Source organism: Sturnira hondurensis, unplaced genomic scaffold, assembly GCF_014824575.4.
Source record: "Sturnira hondurensis isolate 20B ecotype Veracruz unplaced genomic scaffold, ASM1482457v3 Scaffold0011378, whole genome shotgun sequence".
Classification (NCBI taxonomy): domain Eukaryota; kingdom Metazoa; phylum Chordata; class Mammalia; order Chiroptera; family Phyllostomidae; genus Sturnira; species Sturnira hondurensis.
The window spans coordinates 6,071,790-6,089,278 of NW_028084009.1; the positions used below are offsets into that span (position 1 = coordinate 6,071,790).

The following is a 17,489-nucleotide window of genomic DNA, read 5'->3' on the forward strand; positions in this document are numbered from 1 at the left end:
CAGGCCTGCATGCTTGCTCACCACTACACGCCCCTCGTGGGGGCGGAGCCCTGACCAGGGTCGGCACATCAGAATCACACACCAGTTTCTCAGGTTCCAGAGCCCCCTCTGAAGCCTCCTGGGGTCCTCGCTCAGAAAGACCCCCCCTTCCTCTCACAAGTGTCCTTGGACCCCTTTCTCAACAGTTACTTACAGTGTGTCTCATCTTCCTTCCCCCAACCCAGGCAGTCCCAGGAGCCACAGACTTGGCCAAGCCTGGTGGAAGGAAGGAAATAAGATTTCAACTGAACATGAGGTTGGATTTCTAAACTGGACCTCTGGACACGTGAGCCCAAGGTGATAGAGCTGCCCAGGATGCCATCAAAGGGGGGGGGGCTTGGGTTTCACTGCAAAACCAGGAACCCCAACATAACACCGCCTGAAACAGGACAGAGGTTGATTTTTCTTAAAAATGTGTGGAGGGAGGCCCGGGGCTGCTGCTGCAGCCTTGCGCTGTGAAGCTAAGGGGACCGGCCTCTTCCTGCTTCCTGCTCCGCCGTCTTTAGAGGGCGACTCTTGTCCTCACAGCCCAGTGTTTTGGCCACTGTGATCGGGGTGCAGTGGTTTGTCATCGTTTTAATTTGCCCCGAGGATGTAGAATGCAGAGCCTCTTTTCATGCATTTGTTTACCATCTGTATCTCTTCTTTGGTGAGTTATCTGTGACTAGAGTTTTCTTTCTTTTTTTAAGATTTTACTTATTTATTTTTAGAGGGAGGGGAAGGGAGGGAGAATGAGGGAGAGAAACATCAATGTATGGTTGCTTCTTGCACGCCCCTGCTGGGGACCTGGCCTGCAACCCAGGCATGTGCCCTGACTGGGAATCAAACCGGTGACTCTTTGGTTCACAAACCTGCACTCAATCCACTGAGCCACACCAGCCAGGGCCATATTGGATGTTTCTTACAGAACTCTTCACACTCTCACCACACGACCCGGCAATCGTACTCCTTGGTATTTACTTGAATGAGTTAAAAACCCACATGCACACAAAACCCATGCGTGGCTGTTTATAGCAGCTTGGGCCATAATTGTCAAAGCTTGGGGACAACCAACACGCTCTTCAGCAGATGAAGAGATAAGCAAACTGTGGTGCACTCAGACGATGGGATACTGCTCGGTGCTAAAAAGCAATGCGCTCTCAAATTACGAAAAGACACAGAAGAAACTTGTAAGTGCACACCACCAAGTGAAAGAAGCCGCTCTGGAAAGCAACACACTATTTAATTCCAACCACATGACATTCTACAGAAAGCAAACCTACAGAGACAATGAAAAGATCCCAGGTTGCCAGGGGCTGGAGTGTGAGGAGGGGTGAGCAGGCGCAGCACAGGTGTTTAGGGAAGCGAAACCACTCTGTGTGACACCACCACGCACACCTGTCCACACCCATAGAACATGCAATGCCAGGAGTGAGCACTAGGGGGAGCTGTGGGCTCAGGGAGATGATGACGTGTCGGTGAAAGTTCATGGGTGGGGGGCATTGATAATGGTGGGGTGCGCCTGTGGGCTGGGGTTGATGGGACAGCTCTGCACCTTCCCCTCAAGTCTTCTGTGAGCCTAAAACTGCTCTAAAACGACTGCTTTAATTTTTAAACGTTGAACTCATGACACAGGTCATTTTGAATCTCTACGTCTGTCAAAGGGGAATTTCAGCTAGAGATCAGAATACGAGACTCGATGGCGACCATGTCTCAGCTGTAGCAAATCAAAAGTTCAGATTTACCGGGATTTTAAAGCAAGAGACAAAGTTTTCCTTAATATTTTACTTCCATTGTGCGATGCATGTACATGGCTGCCGTTCGGTTTTCTGGAGCAGACACTGAAAACGGCATGGAGACAGCAGCTGAAATCACGTTGTACTTACAGACACATGCGGTGAATCCCCCCGGGGTACAGAACCGCCGGAGGGAGGCAGAGTCTCCTGATCGCGTGTCCTTGGCCGCTCGGTTGAGCCACGAAAGAGTTTTACAAAGACTGGCTGCAGTACTAACTCCAGCTCGAAATTTCTTTGAATCCGAAGATATACTTGCCAACCGTTCCATAACCAAAGACAAAAACCGGGAGTTTGGCTTCAAGTTTTCTCACTGTCGTCACGTTAACCGAGGAAGAGCTAATGCGAAGCTCCAAGGGGGTCAAAGCAGTTCGTCAGCAGCCTCGCTGGACAGGTGCGAGAATGGACAGCGCTGACGTTGAAAACTTTCACAACTCAAATCGATAATAACGACTTCATGTTTTCCTGCCATGGATCAATATGCTGAAGGTTTTCATTGTGATTGGCAGGACTACATAACAATTTACATAAATTGTCAAAAAAAAAACCCATAAACACCGAAGAGCACTTTGCTGAGAAGTGTCAGTCTGGAGACGCTTTCCAGTTTCCGTGCCGCCGCCCCCGGGCCCGACGCTCCCAGCCCCACTGCACCAGGGGACGCAAGGCCTGTGGGCCGTTTGAAAACTGATACACTTTTCCTGCAAAGGGAAATCGCCTCAAAAAGAGACGGGCCGGTTTCGTCCATGGGACGTGATTCGGAAGGAAAAGGACTGGCGTGCACCATCCAGTTTCTGGGAAACTTCTCAGTGTGTTCGGAGCAGCTCAGACATGGGAATCTACTCTTCCGACCGTGAATGTTGCAATATCCAAATACCGACCAGCTATTTCTGACACAACCCGGGCAGCTAAATTGAAACTCGTATGCGCTAAGTATAGAACACGCACGCCAGATTTTAGAGACTACAAGCCACACAAAAGGAATGTAAAGCGCCTCATTAATCACTTTCCTATTTATCACGTGTTGAAATGATAATTTGGGGGTCGACAAAATATATTTTTAAAATTAATGGCATCTGTTTCTGATTTTTTTTTTACTAGGAAATTTGAAATCACACATGTGGCTCTCATTATATCCCTCCCAAACGAGGCAGCTGAACTTTCCTTCCAGAGAAACCGAAGTTCGTGGTAAGGAGACGGCCTCTCCCACCCGCTCCTTGTTTCAAACCAGGGGTCCCAGTCTGTTCTCGTAAAGGCTGCAGAATGGGACCAAACCCGGTCAGCAAATTTCGACTTGGTTTCTGTCGGGTGTTAAAAAAAGAGTTAATTGGCAGTACAGCAAAATCGAAGTTACACCCAAGCATTCGATTCTTAGCCTTCTCTGAACAACCAGGTCTGGCCAGTCTGCGTCCTCGTGTCCAAGTGGCGATGCCTGGAGTCGAACCCGAGGCCAGCGGGCCTCCCCGTGCCCGGGCAGCTTCTGTCCGTGAGATGGTGCATCAGAGCTGGTGTCCAGAGTGGGCCAACTTCATTCAACAGATCGGGAAGGCTTCGCGCTTTTCCGATGGTCTGATAAAGTCTAAACAGAACGACCTCTTTGGAGCTGGATCCCGGGTCATGTCACGATCACTTCAACCACGTGTTACGGTAGATCTTCGACAACTGTTCCGATTCCTCCTGGCTGTTTTAAACATCTTCTATGGTGATTCTACATAGGGATTTTTTTTAAGGCTTCTTGAGTCAACTTTACGTATTTCTGTTATTCAAGAAAGGCATCTAGCATTTCACTAGATTTTTAAATATCCTCTTCTAAGGCAGGTGCCAGTCTGACCTCCCCAAGGCCCGTGAACCCACGGCACCTGCCCCGCCCGCCCCCCCGCACTTCAGCCTCACTGGCTTCTTCTGTCTTCCAGGGACACACGAAGACCACGTTGCCCACCCCACATTCCCACTTGCTGTTGTTCCCTCTGCCTGGACCGTTGTTCTGGCCTGGCAGCTCCAGCTCCCTCCCTCACCCTCCACCCCGCCCCCCATCTCAGCCAGAGCCAAGCAAGTGCCTCCCTTACCCGCTCACACTAACATAGCCCTGTCCACCCCCACCACAGTCCATCCGTTACTGTCTCCCAATCTCTGGGACCACCTTGGCCAGCTGTGGTGTCTTGTGTAATAACCTGACTTTGTCAGCTTTGTCCCCTGTCCCTACTCCCGGTTAGAACGTGGGACCTTCAAGGGCAGGAGGGCTTCACTCCTGCTTGGAATTCAGTGGGTGCCCAGCACACGCTTGACGCTTCCATGGCTCTTCAAGTTGAGAGAATTTTTTTAAAAATCTAGTATAGAATTGCAAACTTTAGCAAAAAAAAAAAAGAGAGAAAAGAGGGGGTATGATATGTTGAACTTGTCCTATGCCACATTTGGGTCATATTTATCTTTCAAAGTGTCCATTGTTTGTCTGGAGTGCAAACCTAGCTGGACATCCTGTATTTTCTCTGGCAGCCCTAACCCAATAAACCATCATTTTATGCCAAGGCAGTAGTTTCCAGACCTGGCTGGGAAGCTTCCTGGAAATATCGACCCCGGGGGCTGCCCCCCAGACAGATTGATTCAGCCTCTGGGCTCAGGCCCAGCTGCGCTGTGATTCTGTGCATTGTTGGGTTTGGGGGCACAGTGCTGGGGGTCTCAGGACATGTCCAGCAGCATCACCCAGCTCCAACCGGCGGGGAACACACTGCCTGCCCTGGAGATCTCTGACTTTTGGGGGGAACTCCCCTTGTCCTCACTTCTATAGGCAAAGAAACAGTAGCCCAGCCGCTCCCACCTGGCCTGGCCCAACACGGTTAGTCCCAACTCCAGGTGGTGGGTGGAAAGGGGGCCAGGGACAGAGACTGAGAGGGGCCACACCAAGCACCGAGTCCCTAATTCACCACGTGCCAGGAGTGGGTCTGCCAGGCACAGAGGAGTAGCCCCTACCCTCTCCATCCCAGCATCAGACACCCCCTTCCAGGCTGAGGCAGTGGGGGGCCCTCAGGGAACAACCCCAAGAGAAACAGCTGAGTAGTTCCCTTCCCTCCTCTGCTCGCCCTCCCCAAGGTCACAGAGACCTGCAGTTTGCTCGTCCTGATGGTTCAAGTGTTTCATCCGTCAATGAAGAAGGGAGATGGTGGGGGGAAGAAGAAAGGGGGAGGGCATTTTTTGTCCGGTCTGGTAGACACACACAGTTGGGCACCTAGCACTCCCTGGGGTGGGCAACAAACCACCCCGGGCCATGTAAGGGCTACAGGAAGTCAGCGGGGTTATCTCCGGGGGGAAGTTGGAGGAGGCTGGGGGGAAGGAGGAGCCTCTGTGTGAGAACGTGAGAACGGAGGGCTGTTCCCAACAAGGCGCTCCCCCATCCAGCCCCCCATAACCAGTCTTTAGGTGGACACTGCCTGGCCAGCTCCCTTCACAGAAGTGAACCACAGCATCTTGCTAGAGAACATTCTAGAAGACCTAAATACACAGAGACAAAAGCAGTGCTGTCCTGGATGAGAAGACTCTCCATTTGCAAGCCTACTAGGCCTTCCTGAGTAAGTGAATTTAATGTATTTGTAATCACAAGGGTGTTTAGGAGTCAGAGAGGCAGGTTTTGACAAGTGGGCCTAAACGTTTTCTAGATAAGCAAAACCAGTTTTGAAAAATAGAATGAGGGAAGCTGGATGAAATGGGTAGAACATGTCTGTCAGACAGGAGTGGGGATGGAGGTGTGAGGGAGTGGACAGGGCTCCGGGTCCTGGGCACCTTGCACTCTGTCCCTCACTCATCCTCACAGCCGCCAGGCCGGACCAGCGCCAGCCAGGAGTCCCACAAAGTGCTCTGACCACCCACCGCCCACCACCAGAAGAGGCCAGCCCCTCTTCCTGGCCCCCACCTCACTTGGAATTAGGCCAAAGACCTTAAACATGGAGCAGGTGGCTGAGGCTTAACTCGCGGTGCGATGCCGTAACTGTTGCCGTGGGCCGAAGGGAAGAAAGACAATGATTACACAAAGCTGGGGGAGACCCCAAGTTGTGAAAGATGGCATGCCCCTTGCAAAATCAAGTGACTTCAGGATCAGATGGATAAATATTGGCACATGGCTCAGGACACCAGTGTCAACCCAAATGAAGCGGCTGGTGCGGCGTGCTCAGCGTGCTGGCCAGGGACATCACAGAACGTCCTCTCTGACACAGTGAGAGACGGCGAGAGAATGGGCGTCCGCACGGTCCAGAGTGGACGACGTCAAAGGACTAATCAGCAGCTTCTGACAACGGGAAACTCACGGGAGGCTCTTTAACCCAGTGGAAAGTCGAAGGCTGCAAACGAGGAATCCCAGGTGCTGGGGACGTCCAGCTGCAGGGAAAAGAGGTATTTCTTCCCCATCGGGCCCGGCAGAAGTCCGGGTTCTGAGCTCACTGGCCAGCACTGGGTCGCACCCACATCCCTGAGCCAGTCCTGCAGCTGGGGGGCGGGGGGGGGCTGGACCCACTGATGGGAGGACCAGGGTCTTCTGGTGCCCAGGAGCATCCACCCCACGCTGACCACAGGGACCTCAGGGAGAATCAGGTGAGTGTGGTGTGGGCCCACAAAACAGATGTGAATGACAGGAGAGAATGCCCCGCCCCCAGGACAGAAATGCTCCCTGCTCAGCTTTCCACCGGGATCCGTTGAAAAGAACGAAACTCAGAGCAGCTGGGGCGGTGCTGCCCCAAACTGGGACAGAACAGGGCTCCCCCAGCTAGGACAGGGATCCTTCCCTGGAGGTAGCCCCTGGCCCCTCAGCCCCTGACTGATGCGCAGCCCACATGGACAGGCATGAGAGCCCGCCCAGGAGAGCCCAGGACAGCGGCCACTGCCCTCCCACCCAGGTCCACCCAGGTTCACGATGCCCCGGAGACTGTGAGGACGCCCAAGGGCAGCACTGCCCGATTCGGCACAGACAGTGAAGGCTTCTCCTCCCACCGTTTTTTGGGGGCACAGCCCCCAGCACAGCGGCAGAAGTACAGAACACACTATCGCCCCAGAAGGTGGCAGAGGACGCCTCAACCTGCAGCCGAAACATGGGCTGTGCGGGGCTCCGTCTGAATGCACTTAATTGGTGAGTTTTCATCAACTGGCATTTGGATGAATAGGATTTTGTTGGAACAAATCAAATGTTCAAGGGAGAGGGGTGTGCACACGGTGTGTTGGGAACAGAACCTGCCAGGCAGCTCGCGAATAACGAGAGGCCTGCGCTGCTCTGCATTCTGGGGTCCTCCCCACACCTCTCTCAGGGCATGCCGCTTGGCCCGTGTTGGGGGACAATTCTGTCTCCCTGCCAGTTTGTGACCCCCCAGAAGCAAATGAGCCCCGTCCTGTTCCCAATGGAATTACTCTAGTGACCAACACTGAGCATTTGCCCAACCAATGCTAGGGAGGGAGGGAGGGAGGGAGGGGAAAGGAAGGAACAGAGGAGGACACGTACAGATGTCTGCTCTCTTTCCCAGCAGAAACGTGGTCCGCATCCACGGCCCACCCAGGTCCCTTCCAGAGGGTCCCCCGCCCCCTGGCTCTTCTGTGGCTGGACGGGGACCAAAGTTTCTCTTTGCTTTCTGAGGACAACCTTGTGCAGAACTGGCTTCTTCCCAAGAACACGCGTCCCAGCAGTAGATGGAGACCAAGGCCCCTGAGCCAGAGTCTGGCCTCCAACCTCAGCTCTGTCCTCTGGGGACCCGGAGACCTGGGGTGAGTCAGTCACCAAACTTCCTGAGCCGCCATTTCCTGTCCCTCAGCTGGCATGTCACTGGGGGTCTCCTCACAGTCACAGATGAAAGCATAAAGACCAATCCATTCATTCTGAACGACCAAAACACAGGGCGTGAGCAGGCGTAGCTGCCCCCCAGGGGCTCTGCCCACCGAAGGGCTGGCCCACCGACCCAGCACCCCAAACGCCACTTCAGTGGCACCCCCCGTCCTTACAACCCTTTCATGATGGATAGGATGTCTTCAGTGTCTGCCTGCCCCGTACCCGCTCTCCTTCTGGTGAAAGATTCCTGGTCTTGGGCTGGGCTGGTACCTTACACCCTCCCTCCAGGGATGCTTAATTTTGTGTGTCAACTCGAGTAAACCACAGGGTGCCCGAGGTTGGTCAAACAGGATTCTGAGCATGTCCGTGAGGGTGTTTCGGGATGAGATTAGCGTTTGAATCCACATGCTAAGTGAAGCAGGTCACCCTTCCCGGGGTGGGCACATGAGTTGGGGTGGGGGAGGGGGAGGGGGAGGGAGGTGGTCCAATTTGTTGAGGGCTTGAATAGAATAAGCAGAGGGAGGGAGGGAGGATGAGTTTGTTCTCTGCCTGACTGTGTGGATGGGGGGTAGACCCTCCTCTGTCCTTGGCATTCCTGTTTCTCGAACCTTAAAGGTTCGAGACTGGAATCTACACCCTTAGCTGCCCGGTCCCCAGGCCTTCAAATCACACCCCCGGCTCCCCTGGGCCTCCAGCGTGCACCCCGCAGCTCCTGGGACTTCTCCGCCTGCCCAGACGCAAGAGCCAATGCCTCGTCATAAATCTCCTCCCAAGACACACTACCACGCCGCCCCAGGCCCTACACAGCACCAGACACATAGACACCCAGCAAACATTCGGTCAGTGAATAAATAAATAGTTCCGAAAACCGCTTCCAACCGCACTGAATGAGACCTGGCCGCACCCCCTCCCATGAAGCCCCCTTTCCTATCTCCACCCCCCCATTTGAAGGGTGCGCTTCGGGCAGGAAGGGGTGAACTCGACGGCATTTTCTCAGAATTTCGCCAACATTTGCACCACCGCCTCCCCATTTTCCCTCTTGCTCTGGATCGGAGAGAAGAGCGGATGCGTGAGGAGCCTGAGAGCGCAATCCAAACTGTGCGTCCGATTTCAAAGCAGGCACCGAACCCTTCCGCCGCCTTCCTTGGCTGGAGAATAGGAGTGTCCGACTCTCCGAGACAAGCCCAAAAGACGGTGGAATCCCCGTTGCTAAGAAAAATGACAGGTGACTGGATCTGCTCTGAGGGCCCAAAATGCCAATGGGCCCAGCTCTGCCTTCATATCGGGGTGTTAGAAGGGGGGTGCGGTGACTCGGGCAGAAGCGGGCGGCGGGCTTGATGGGCCCAAAATCACTACGGGGGGCATCGCTTCTAAACCCTCGCCAGCCACCTGCCTGTTCCTCACCCCCTTCTCCCCAAGAAAGTAAAACGGATGCCGGAGCCAAGATGGGGGGGGCGTTTACCAGGACCCTGACCGGATTAGTGTCTCAGGAGGAAAAAAAACCCAGACTGAAATTTCTTCTTCGAAGGTGGGTTAAGTCAAAGCAAAGAAACAAAACACTGTCTACTGCAAACTTGACCTTCTCGGCAGGCAGGCCAGAGATGTCCCAGTCAGCGGGCTGGGCGCGAGAGAAGAGGGAATGGAGACAGTCATGGTACAGCGGGGAGACCGGGCCCCCTGTCGCGTGGGGCCCTCCATGCAGCTCCACACAGTTGTGGCCACGGGGAATGACGGCCCAGCACAGCCAGACCTCTCGGGTTCTCAACAGAAGTGAGATATCTGCATTTTAAATTCCAACCTCCCAACCAGGAGACCTGGCCACATTTTTTTCGAAAGCAGTGTGCAGGCGCCTGACCGAATTCTGCCCCCAGGCCAGCTGTTCACGAGCTCGATCGCTGAGATTGGGGAAACGGGCGTCTGTCAGGAGGCCGGCTGGTCGCACCAGCATGCACAGCTCCTCCGTGTCTCCTTCGTTCCAGGGCGGTGAGCCGGTTACCCCAGTCACTGAAAATATGTGGCTGAACCAATGGTGGAGTGACCGAGTGAGCCTCGCTTGCCTGGGGCTGTCCCCATTTTCCGACGAAAAGCCCTGCATCCTGTGAACCGCTTCTGACCCAGAAAAACCCGAACAATCAGTCACGTGGGTGAACCCTGTGGCTGTGCCACTCAGGAGCGCGTTTGCTGGAAGAGGAAACAGACCCTTTGGGGAATGAGTGTGGCCAGTCGTGGGGACTGTGCCGCTCAGACTCGGGTCACACATGGCTCCCTCTGACCTTCGCCTGGTGGAAGCCGAGCTGAGCAGAGCTGTGCCTTCACACAGAGCCAGGCCGGCCCCTGGGCTTCCACAGAGATTCCTGTGACAGGCGACAGCGGGAACAGCCCCCTTGCCACCCACACTGGGCTGTACCGCCGTGAGGACAAATGTAGATGATGGGAAGCCACCGAGATCGCAGGGGCATCTGTCACGGCATTCGGCTTACCTCGACTGACACGCCATGGGACCCCGCCCTCTGTGGCCAGCAGCGCCTACATAGTATGAACGTCCTACTCAAGTCAGACCCACCGTCTCCTCCCTGAGGCTCTGGGATTCGCTGATTGAAGGTAAGTATGAGCAGGAGCCACGGGCTGGCCAGGTGCTCAGAGGAGAGGAGGAAGCCCCCTAGGGGACGGGCCGTGTCCCTCCACCCCTGAGTTTGTATGTTGAGATCCTACCTCGTAGTGGCTCAGAACGTGTCCATACTGGAGATGAGGTCTTTACAGACACAATGAAGTTAAAACGAACTCACCACGGTGAGCCCTGATCCCATATGACTGATGTCCCCGTACGAGGAAGAGAGGCCTGCACAGACGCTCACAGAGAGGAGACCATGTGAGGACACAGGAAGAAGACAGTCGTCCACATGCTAAGGAGAGAGGTCACAGACGGAGCTGACCCTGCTGACTCCTTCCTCCAGGACTTCCAGACTCCAGAAGTGAGAGACCATCAACATGTCTGGCTTAAGCCTCCAAGTCCATGGTCCTTTGCTTTGGTGGCCCATGCTGACCGTTGTACCTGGTCAGCAGGGAAGAGGAGCAGGAAGGTGGCAGGGATGGAAGTCGGGTGACCAGAGAGAGAGAGCAGCTTGCCTGGCTCATGGGTGCTTCCTGGTTCCGGGTTCTGAACCCTCCTTGGACCTGACTCTACTTCCTATTGTTCGGATCCCAGGAATAACATAGTCCCCTCTCCAGCTTAAACTAGTCATGTGGATTTCTGCTCCACGCAACCAAACGAAGCCTGAACCCCATAATTTTGTTTCATGATTCGCACCGTTGCCAGAGGCCCTATTCTATGGATGTTCTTAGCCCACCAGAAAAGGAAAATTGAATGCAAAACACTTCTGTGGTAGACAGAACAATGGCCTCCCAAGGATGGCCACCTCCTAATCCAGAAACCTAGGAAGGTGCCATCTCACACAGCACATGGGACTTCGAGGTGCGGTTAGGGTAAAGGTCCTGAGACAGGGAGATTATCCTGAATTATTTTGGATTAGGAATATAAACCCAAAGTACATATCCCAAAGGTCTTATAAGAGAAAGTGGGGGACAGAAGAGTCAGAGACAGAGAGACAGGAACACTGGCTTTGAAGCTGGAGGAAGGGGCCGCAAGCCAAGGACTGCGGATGCCTCTTGAAGCCAGAAAGGCAAGGAAACAGATTCTGCCCCCAGAGCCTCCAGAAGGAAGACAGCTCTGCCCACACCTTGACTTTGACCCCCACGACTATAATACATGTGTTGTGTTAGGCCACTAAGTCCGGATCAGTTTGTGAGCACAGTAGCCGGAGACTAAGACGATGCTGAATTTTATGTCCTTCATAAGTCCTGGCCCTGCACTTGTTGAATTCTTGTTTCTTTTTCCCCTAAACTCTTCACACTGAAGATGGGTCAGAGGATGCACCCGACTGTGGAATTCTGGGCGAATTCAAAACCAAAAGCAATTAATGGGAAGAGTGAACCATTGAATCTCCAAAAGTGGGTTCTCTGTTCTTTCTCTCGCCACCCCCTGCACTCAGGTGGTCTGTCGGATGGAACACACAGTGAGCAGGGCACCAGGGACATTGAGAAAAAGCAGGGGCCCACCCTCGGCCTTCCCACCCAGCTCTTGGACTGTCCAGGGGCACCCACTCCAGCAGGAGCAGGACCCATCAAAGGGACCTCAGTCCTAAACCTCAACTCCCAGCAGGTCCTCCAGCCCCCCCTTAAGTGACACTGTGGGTTAGCAGAGCTTCTGGGAGGGACACTCTCTTGCCGATGTCTGTGCTGGGGGCGGGGGGGCGGGCAGCTGCAAACCCTCAGACTGGAAAAAGCAGACAGCTGCGCCCGGCAGGCTCCCGGGCTGGCTCCATCTGCTACGGCACTGAGACTGAGGCTTTGGCAGAGTCTGCAGAAAAACACATTTGTTCTCCCCCTGAAGAGGAAGAGCAAACTTTCCTGTGCCCCTCGTACGACTTTGCAATCTTTTTAACGGGCACCAAGCGCTGCGCCAAGGCAGGACACTGGTACACAGGCTAAGGGACTGAGACCCACGCTCGCGTTAAACAGCATCACCAGTTAAAGTGCATTTAGTTCGCCAGTTCCGGCAGCATAACCGCCGTTTCAGTCGTAAGACGTACCTGTGAGCCTCGGGGGCTCGGCGGTTTGCCTCTCCCGCTAACGCACATCAAAGGGTCGCATCCAACATGGGGAGGGGGACTCCGGGTGATCAGAGAAGACAGAGGGTCCTGAGGGGGGGCGGTGGGAGAGGCGAGAAACACACAGCCCTGGAGTCGCCGGGAAAGGAGGAGCTGAGTCTATGGAATCTGAAGAGGGGTGTCCCAGCTTCTGGACCCACAGAAAAGTCTTTATGTCCACCACCCACATGTGACAGACACCCTGGCCCGGAGCTCTGTTGCCACATACCGATGATATCCCCAGCCCAACCCCACTGACCGCCCCCCCCCAGTGGAACCCATGGGAACTGTTCGGATGGCATCTGCACCCCGTCCCGCAGTGAGTGAAGGACTCACTGAGCTCCAAGTCCCTCGCCTGCTCGGTGGGCATGACGGTAATGGCTCCTTTGCGAGGCTGTGGAGAGAACTGAGGGAGCATGCTGCCGTCTCATAAACACCTGCCACCGTCCTCATTTCCGTTTGTCTGTGACTAGTGCATTGGGCCCTTTCAGCTGCTGCCCACAGCCCTCATTCGAAGCCGGTACTGAGGTCTGTGCGTGTGACCTAGGGGAGACCCTGGCCCCTGGGCCGAACCCTGCCCGCACCTGTCCTCGTACCCCTGTTGAAGTACTTAACAAATGTTTATATTTTTCAACAGGCAGAGAAAAATCAAAAGCAGCATATTCCTTTGCGGAAATGAAATGAAATGCAAATTTCAGTGTTCACAAATAAAGTTTTACGGAAACGCCCACTCGTTCGTGTTCCCTGGGCTTTGCGCTAGGACGGCGAGCGGAGCAAATTGCAACAGGGACCAGGGACTCAAAGAGCTGAAAATATTCCCCATGTATGCCTTACAGAAAGTTTGAGGCCCGCCTTGGAGGAGAGGAAACCATTGTCTTCGGAAGTCTTGGCCCAGTCTCCCTGCTGAGGTGAAGAAGCCCCAAGGCCTGGCCTGCGAGGATGGACACGAGAAGCAGCTAGAACGGAAACCTAGAAATGTTATCGGTTCGGTGACATCGCAACGAAGACAACAGCGAGAAGGGTGAGTGGCGTCCACTCCTGGGAGGGCCCCTGGCATGGCAGCCTCGTCTGAACTCAGCCTTGCCTCCCACAGACTGTGTGACCCTGGACCGGGGACTGGCTCACCGAGTCCCCTGCTGCACCTGGGAGCGCTGACCCTTTGGAGCAGGGTTGTCGCGATGAGTGAAGTGAGCGGTGTCCCCACTATGGAGGATCGGGTGCTCCGCTGGCACCTGCAATGTGTTGGTGCCCCCCTTCCTAAGCTGGTCTTTGTGGTCCGTCCAAAAGGAGATGACCCGAGAGGGGGAAACCGTGCTGTGATGTGAAAAGTGCCATGACTTCCGGTTTCAGCTCCGACAGGCCAAGCGCCTGCAAGGTGTTACTCCTACACAACGATCACGACGATGACGACAACGACAATGACCACGACGACAATGACAAAGCCCAGCAAACTGGAAATCTATGCACCATCGGGGAGCTGAGTTTTCGGGGCAAACGGCAGCTCTGGGGAGACAGGGAACCCAGAGCCACGGCCGAGCTGCGCTCCCCTGGAGCAGGAGGTTCGGGAGCCAGGACCAGGGGGGACAGTGACGTGCTAACTTCCATGAATTGCTGCAGGCTGAGTATGGAACTCTGGGGGTGGGGGTGGGGGCTGGGGCTGCCGTCTCGGAAGGCGGGGCGGCCACAGCTCATGGGCTTCAGCTCCAGGAACTCCACCTGGTTCTTATTGTGGAGATACCAGAGAGATCCCCTCCAGGCTCCGAGGCAGGAGGCGGGAAACAGTGATTCTTGTGAAATACAGTCGGAGCCTCTCCCCAGCAGAGGCCAACGCTATGGGGGAAAGCTGGGGGAGGGCACTCTCTCACTCCGACTCCCTCCAGTCTGCCTGTCTCAACTAAGAATGAGGTCACGGGTGAGAAACCTGTGTGAAGGTCACAGGCCGGGCCCAGGGCCCAGTAGAAGACAGACTAAACCTTAAGGTTATAGAACATTCCTGTGCCCCACTCCACTCCCCACCAGCACACCAGCGGGGCTCCAGTATGTGTGAGTGCTGGATTACACTGAAAGCCCTAAGACACAGGATGTCTCTGAGGAGGAAGATTTAGAAAAGTTTGAGTCAGGAAGGAATTAAAACACAAGGACACTGGAGGCATTGGAAGCCTCTGGCACCTACCAGGACAGCAAACAGGAACCATAGCCAAGCTCTGAACCAGATTAACAAATCCTCGCGCTGCAGGCCTATTTATTTCAATATCCATTACTTGATACAACATGTCTGGCTTGCAACAAAAAGTTACAAGGTCCACCAAGGGGCGAAAACCGAAGCGCAGTCTGAAGGCGCAGCAAGTGTCAGAACCAGACTCAGATGTGGCACAGATGTCGGGGTCATCCCACAGACAGGGAATGCGAAACAACAGTGATTAATACATTAGGAACTCTCATGGGGGGGAAAAGTAAACAGTATGCAATGCAGATGGGTAATGCAACCAGAGGAATAAAAATTCTAAGAAGTAATCAAAAGGAAATGCTAGAGATCAAAAACCACTTCAACAGGAATAAAGAATGCCTTTAACAGGCTCATGCCTTCAGCAGACTGGGCGCAGCTAAGGAAAAAATTAATGCTGTTGATGGCATAGCAATAGAAACTTCCCAAACCGAAATGGAAAGAGAAGAATAAGAACTAAACACAGAACACCCAAGGAGCGTGGGAAGTTTCCAAAAAATATAACATACATGTAATTAAACTACCAGAATAAGCAGAAAAAGAATGGAGAACAATATTTGAAAAAATAATGGCTGAGAACTTTCCAAAATTACTCACAGATATCAAATTACAGACCCAGGCAGCTCAGAAAAATACCAAAAAAAGCTGCCCCAGGGCATATCATATATACACTGCACAAAACCAAAGATGAAGAGAAAATTTTGAATGAAGCCAAAGGGTTGGAAAAACCTTGCCTCTAAAGGAACAAGGTTAAGAATTATAGCCGACTTCTCATCAGAAACCATGCAAGTAAGAAGAGTAAAATATTTAAAATGTTGAATTAAAAAGGAAGAACCAATGTAGAATTCTATATCCAGATAAATTAGTTTTCAAAACTGAGAGAGAAGTAAAGGCTTTCTCAGACGAATAAAAACTAAGAGAATGTATTACGAGGAAACATGGTCTGCAAGAAATGTTGAAAGATTTTCTTTAAGCAGAAGGAAAATGATACAGGTCAGTAACTTGGACTATATCCTTTTTTAAAGCAAAAGCAAAAGCATCAAAGACAAATAAAAGGAGTACATTTTGTTTTTCTTCTGAGTATTTATATAAGAGATAACTACTTAAAGTTACAATTGTTTCTTCGTCTGTTCAGGCAGCCATAACAAAATACCACAGACCAGGGCTGGGGGAGGAGGGGGCTTGGACAACAAATGTTTATTTTCTCACAGTTCTGGAAACTGGAATTTCCAGATCAAGTTTCCAACCCATTTGGTTTCCGATGAGGGCTTTCTTCCTGGCTTGCAGACAGTTTGTCCTCACATGGCCCTTCCCTTGTACATTTCCATGGAGAGGGAGAAAGAATGAGCTTTCTTTGGTCTCTTCTTATAACAAAACTAATCCTGTAGGATCAGGGCCCACCCCTGTGACCTGTACAAGGTGGTACAGATGTTTGATAGCTCGGAAAACAAAGACTTCAAGGTCGTTTTTTATAAGTATGATTAAGTAAAGGAAAATAGAGTCTAAATCTCAACAGCAAAATGAAAATTGTAAAAAAGAGCAAAATGGACATCCCAGAACTGAAAACTGTAATAACTGGAATTTCGACTTCCCTGGGGTACTTAGCACTACATTGGATGTGGCAGGGGAGTTAATTAACTTGAAGACAGGTCAATAGAAGTGATCTAGCCTGGAGAACAGAAAGCAGATCGAGGGAAATGAACAGTACCCCAGGCTCTAGGGCACAGATCACACAGCCTAACACATGTGTCTTGGGTGGCTCTGAAGGAGAAGAAAGTGAGACAGGAGAAGGCATATTTGAATAATCCGTGACTAGAAACTTCCCAAATTTGAATGGAAACATAGACTCACAGATCTAAAAGCTCTGAAAATCCCAAACAAGACTCCCATAAAGAGCAATTCACTGGGGCACATCGTCGCTGACAACCAAAGACAAAGGGAAAGTGTTGAAAGCAGCCAGAGGAAACAGATACTTTATGCAGAGAGTAGGGATAAGAATTACTCCTGACATATCCTCTAGAAACAATGGCAGCTAGAGGACAATGGAATGGCATCCTCAGAGTGCTGAACAAACACCTCTTAGAATTATGTACCCAGGGATCTACCCAAAGACCTGTCTCATCATCAATGGCCATTCGCCATGGTTTGAGGGTTTCCACCGGGCTGCTAACCGCCCTGTACTTTCAGGCCGAGTGTGTTTGACAAGCAGGCTCCCACCAGTGGTTGCAGCACCAAAGCAACTTAGGGCAGGAGAATTAATCGCAGCTTCACAGCACACCTTGCAGCTAGAGGCTCTGGTGGTGAGGTGAGCCCAAGCTTTCATGGACCCACTGCAGACACAGCTGGCAATATGGAGGACACAAGATGTCATCAGTCAGCCCACTGAACACATCTGCCACTCTGCACCCAGCACACTGCTCTAAGCACCTGACATAGAGTATCTCAGGTCTTCTGAATAGCAATTCATCAAAGTTGGTACTATCATTAGCCCTGCTTTACAGAAGTGGACACTAAGGCAAAGAATGGTCCAGTCATATGCCAAGATACCGCAGCTAGTAAGTGTTAGAGCTGGGCTTGAACCCAGGTCTCGCTGGCATTCAAGCTTCCAGGCATTACACCTCACACTCCTTCTCGCGGTGCATTCCAGTCATTTTGACACAGACATGCATCATATGCTCAGACCTCCACACACGCATCCAAAGACACAGAGTGTACACAGAGACGTTTAAGTGCATGTGTATTGCCACACTGCCCCACATTTGCACACGTGCACAAGCACACAGACTCAGACACACGCGTGCAGCAGAATACACTCATTAGGGCAACATTCCAGCTTTCTCCTGGCTCTGAAACAATGTTGCTGGGCTCACTGCAGGAGGCTAATGCAGGCCGCTCTGCCCACGGGGAGGCGACCTCCTCCTCTGTGCCTTCCCCCCTCTTGTTGCGGTTGGCGG

General features: G+C 52.7%; 1 long non-coding RNA gene across 1 annotated transcript; it reads left to right on the forward strand.

Annotated features, from left to right (window-relative positions):
* The first annotated feature begins 1,282 nt into the window (after window positions 1-1,282).
* LOC118996460 (uncharacterized) lies at window positions 1,283-13,037 on the forward strand. Its single transcript, XR_005068488.1, has 3 exons — window positions 1,283-1,370; window positions 4,183-4,187; window positions 13,025-13,037. It is a non-coding gene; the product is annotated as an uncharacterized LOC118996460 (long non-coding RNA).
* The last annotated feature ends 4,452 nt before the right edge of the window (window positions 13,038-17,489 follow it).